The following is a 5,437-nucleotide window of genomic DNA, read 5'->3' on the forward strand; positions in this document are numbered from 1 at the left end:
GTGGCCCGGGCTGCTGCATCCCGGGATGGAGCGGGACACGCCCTGGGCATGGAACGGGGCCGGGCGCGGAACGGGAGCCGGGAGCACACAGGGGATGGAGAAGGACACGGCCCGGGCACGGAGCGGGGATGGAACCGGGGATGGAACTCCCTGAGCTCCGAGAGAACAGAAGGGCATGGAGAGGGAGCGGGGCACTCCCCGAGCTCCGGGAGCCCAACGGGGATGGAGCCGGGCACTCCTGGGCTCCAGGAGTACCACGGGGATGGAGCGGGGACCGGGCACTCCCCGGGCACGGAGCAGGGACCGGGCACTCCCCAGCTCCGGGATGGAACACAGGGGATGGAAACGGACACTCCCCGGGCACGGAGCGGGTTGGGGGGAGAGGGGAGCACAGAGGGGATGGAGCCGGGCAATCCCCGGGGATGGAGAGGGAGCCAGGAACTCCTGGGCTTGCGGAGCACAGAGAGAGGATGGAGCAGAAAAAAAACCACAAACAAACAAAAAACCCACCAAAAAAGAAAACCCCGACCAAATAAATAGGAAAACCAAAAAAATCACAAAAAAACAAAACAAAACACCACCCCAAAAACAAACAAAAAAACGCACCAAAAAAAGAAAACCCCGAACAAACAAACAAAAAAACAAACACCAAAGAAAAATAAAACAAAAAATCCAACAAAAATTAAAAAAAAAAAAAAAAAAAAAAAACAAAAAACACCAAAAAAACCCCAAAACCCCAACAAAAAAAAATTCTGGATGTTTCTCCAGGCAGGTTTTTGCCAAGCCCAGCTCCGGGCCTGGCCTGGGCTTGCCCGTTCCTGGCCATCAGTAATTGGTGTCGCTGTCCCCTCCCAGTGCCACCACACCCCCGCGGTTCTCGGCGCTCTCCAGGTCCTTATCAGCCCTCTGGAATTCCGGGAGTCACCAACAAACGCGGCTGCTGTGACTCAGAGACTCCCCCCAGGCCCCATCGCAAAGCACCAACCCCGCAGGAACCATCAGCGCTTGGGAATTAGGGTAATTAGTAATTAGTAATTAGTCACAGGGCTGAAGGCAAGAGGCCTCTGGGGATCCTCCAGCCAGGTTTGGGGCCAGAACTCTGCGGTTTGGCATTTTTGGGGGATTTAGGGGCTCACCTGGAATAAAAAATCCCCTTTAATTCACTCACTCCATGACACATCAGCCCTACAGGGCTCTGTGAAGGGGATTTGGGGCTCACCTGGAATAAAAAATCCCCTTTAATTCACCCTGTGACACACCAGCCCTGTAGAGTCTGTGAGAGGTATTTTGGAGCTCACCTGGAATAAAAAATCCCCTTTAATTTACTCCAAGACCCTGCAGGGTCTGTGAGGGGAAATTGGGATCTTACCTGGAATAAAAAAGTCCTCTTTATCTGACCCCATGACACATCAGCCCTACAGGGTCTGTGAAGGGCATTTGGGGCACACCTGGAATAAAAAATCCCCTTTAATTCACCCCATGACCCTGCAGGGTCTGTGAGGGGCATTTGGGGCTCATCTGGAATAAAAAAATCCCCTTTAATTCACCCTGTGACACACCAGCCCTGTAGAGTCTGTGAAAGGTATTTTGGAGCTCACCTGAAATAAAAAATCCCCTTTAATTTACTCCAAGACCCTGCAGGGTCTGTGAGGGGAAATTGGGATCTTACCTGGAATAAAAAAGTCCTCTTTATCTGACCCCATGACACATCAGCCCTACAGGGCTCTGTGAAGGGCATTTGGGGCACACCTGGAATAAAAAATCCCCTTTAATTCACCCCATGACCCTGCAGGGTCTGTGAGGGGCATTTGGGGCTCATCTGGAATAAAAAAATCCCCTTTAATTCACCCTGTGACACACCAGCCCTGTAGAGTCTGTGAAAGGTATTTTGGAGCTCACCTGAAATAAAAAATCCCCTTTAATTTACTCCAAGACCCTGCAGGGTCTGTGAGGGGAAATTGGGATCTTACCTGGAATAAAAAAGTCCTCTTTATCTGACCCCATGACACATCAGCCCTACAGGGCTCTGTGAAGGGCATTTGGGGCACACCTGGAATAAAAAATCCCCTTTAATTCACCCCATGACCCTGCAGGGTCTGTGAGGGGCATTTGGGGCTCATCTGGAATAAAAAAATCCCCTTTAATTCACCCTGTGACACACCAGCCCTGTAGAGTCTGTGAAAGGTATTTTGGAGCTCACCTGAAATAAAAAATCCCCTTTAATTTACTCCAAGACCCTGCAGGGTCTGTGAGGGGAAATTGGGATCTTACCTGGAATAAAAAAGTCCTCTTTATCTGACCCCATGACACATCAGCCCTACAGGGCTCTGTGAAGGGCATTTGGGGCACACCTGGAATAAAAAATCCCCTTTAATTCACCCCATGACCCTGCAGGGTCTGTGAGGGGCTATATATTATTTCTATTATATATATAAATATTTGAAGGTTTTTTTTAATGTGTCCTGGGAATTCTTTAGCTTTGTTTCATCTCTGACTCCTTTGATTTTTGGGACTCGTGGATGCCATTTCTTCACAAAGTGGACGCTGATTTTTCACAACAACAATCCGTTTGTTCTGGGAGTTCCCTGCATTTCACATTCCTACACCTCATCCTGGGCTTTTCCTCCTGAAAAACCTGAGATTTTCTCCTGGGATGGAGAGAGCTCCAGCAGGGATGGGGGGACAGGGCTGCTCCAGTGCCACCCTTGTGCAGGAGCTTTCACAGCAGCTTTTGGAGAAGAGAATCCACGTGGAAAGAATTTCCTACCAAGGTCGTTGGTAGAGAAACCAAGAAAGAAAGAAGGAGAAATAAGAGAAACCCAAGGCTCACCTGGAATAAAATTCTCTATTCCAATGAATAAAATTCTCTATTCCAACGAATCTGCAATTCTCTATTGCAATGAACACTTTGTCATTCCTGACCAATGAGCAAAGTCAAATTTATGAGTTTTTATAAGAATGTATAAACAGCATGCACGCTGCAATAGTTTAAACATTTTAAACCCAGTTTAAACCTTCTGGAAATGGACTTTGTTCCTTTGGATTGTCTCTGTTTTAGCCACAACAATCCCCAGTGCCAAACCTGGCACGGAGCTGAGGGAGGATGAGGAGGATGAGGAGGAGGATGAGGAGCTCACCGCAGCCCGCGCCCCTGGGGTGACACAGCCTCCGTAAATGTCACCAGCAGCGAGATCCCTGTCCCACAAACAGGACAATATTTGCCTCCCCAAGGAGTTTGTGTCACTCTGTTTGCTCAGGGCTGCAGTTCCCAGCGGGGAATTCAGGAACAGAAACAAAATTTTGGCTCCAAGGAGCCGCAGAGCCCACGCCCAGAAATGCCAGAGGGGTCAGCCCCGGGTGGGGGTTTGGGTGTCACAGCTCAGGCACCCCGGGAGCAGGGACAGGACAGAAGGAAATGGCCTCCAGGTGCACCAGGGCAAGTTTAATTTGGAGATTAATGAAGAATTTCCTCCCCCAGAGGGGGGAACAGCCCTGGCACAGCTGCCCGGGGCGGTGCTGGGGTCATTGCAGGGATTTCAGAGCTGGCCTGGGGACAAGGTCTAGGGGTGGCCCTGGCAGTGCTGGGTTTTTAAAGGTCTTTTTAAACCCCAGTGATTCTGTGATCCCCTCCTCAGCTGCCTCAGCCCCTCACCTGAGGGCGATTTTAAGCAGCAAAGAAGGAGAGAGGGAAGGCAGGGATGTCAGAGGTATTTTCCTACCACCAAACCCCCCAGTCCTGATTTATCGCCTGCTCTGGGACCTGCAGAACAAAAATACAAACACTGCCACCCTTCTAACCCCAATCCTGACTTATCCCCTGCTCTGGGAACTGCAGAAAAATCCCACAAACACTCTAGACGCCCTAAAGCCAGCCCTGATTTAACCCCTGCTCTGTGAACTGCAAAGCAAACTCACAAACACCCCAATCCTAATTTATCCCCTGCCCTAGGAACCGCAGGGCAAAACTACAAACACTCCCACCCTTCTAACCCCAATCCTGACTTATCCCCTGCTCTGACACCTGCAGAACAATCCCACAAACAGCCCAACCCCAATCCTGATTTATCCCCTGGTCTGGAAATTGCAGAGCAATCCCACAAACATCCCCACCCCTGATATATCCCCTGCCCTGGAGCCCTCCCACAGCCCCTCCTGCGTCCCAGGGACAATGGGGACACCCCCAGAAGGCCCAGCAGCACCAAACACCCCTTTGTAGCTGGAATTCAACCCCACAGTTCCTTCCTGCAGGTTTGCACAAGAGCTTTCCTTGGCTCTGTGCTGTTTGCATTGCACAAGGCCCAAACCACGCTCAGAGAAGGCTCCAAGCCCTGCAGAGCAAACAAACTGAGCAAGGAGAGGGGAAAAGGGACTGCTGGGACTGCTGGGACGTGGGCTGTCCCACTGTGCCTGGGTTTGGGGAGCAGCAGGGCCCAGAAATGGGGCCAGCGGTGCCCCAGCCCCTCCTGCTCAGGATCCCGTCCCATCCCATGGGTCCCATCCCATCCCATGGATCCCATCCCTTCCTATGGACTCCATCCCATGGATCTCTTCCCATGGATCCCATCCCTTCTTATGGACTCCATCCCGTGGATCTCTTCCCATGGATCCCACCCCATCCCATCCCATTCCATGGATCCCATCCCATCCTATTCCATTCCAATCCATCCCATGGATCCCTTCCCATGGATCCCATCCCACCCCATGGATTCCATGGATCCCACCCCATCCCATCCTATTCAATTCCTTCCCATGGATCCCACCCCATGGATCCCATCCCATCCTACTCCATTGCATCCCATGGATTTCTTCCCATGGATCCCACTCCATCCCCATCCCATGGATTCCATCCCATCCCATGGATCCCACCCCATCGCATCCCATTCCATCCCATCCTGTGGATCCCACCCCCTGGATCCCACCCCATCCTATTCCATTCCATCCCATCCCATCCTATTCAATTCCTGTCCACAGTCCCAAAAATCAGAGCAAACCTCAACTACTCCCTGCCTCTCACTCTGCCTAAACCCCAAATGTTCCCCACCCTAAATGAGCTCCTTAAGTACCCCCTGAGCACCTGGCTGGGCCCAGCAGCTGCAGGGAATTCACCTCATTTTGTACCTAATTATTTCTTTTCTTTATTTTTTTTTTATTATTATTTCTCAAAGCCTGAAACATTTGCTGAGATTTCATTTTGGGATCCCCTTGAGGCAGGAGATTCTCAGCACCCCCCAGCCTGTGAAAGAAGAGAGTTACACCGAATTTTCCTGGCGCTGACACTTTTTTATTTGCTTAGAACGCCAAAAGGCCTTATACAGTACCAGTTTATCCCAAAAAGCTGAGAGCAGAAATAAAAAAATATTATATTGTAATTGCGGGCGCTTTTACAGCAGTGCTGCTGCTCGCTTGGCGGCGGTGCTGTAGTCCCGTGTCACGACAC

This window comes from Geospiza fortis, unplaced genomic scaffold, assembly GCF_000277835.1.
Source record: "Geospiza fortis unplaced genomic scaffold, GeoFor_1.0 scaffold213, whole genome shotgun sequence".
In the NCBI taxonomy this organism is placed as follows: domain Eukaryota; kingdom Metazoa; phylum Chordata; class Aves; order Passeriformes; family Thraupidae; genus Geospiza; species Geospiza fortis.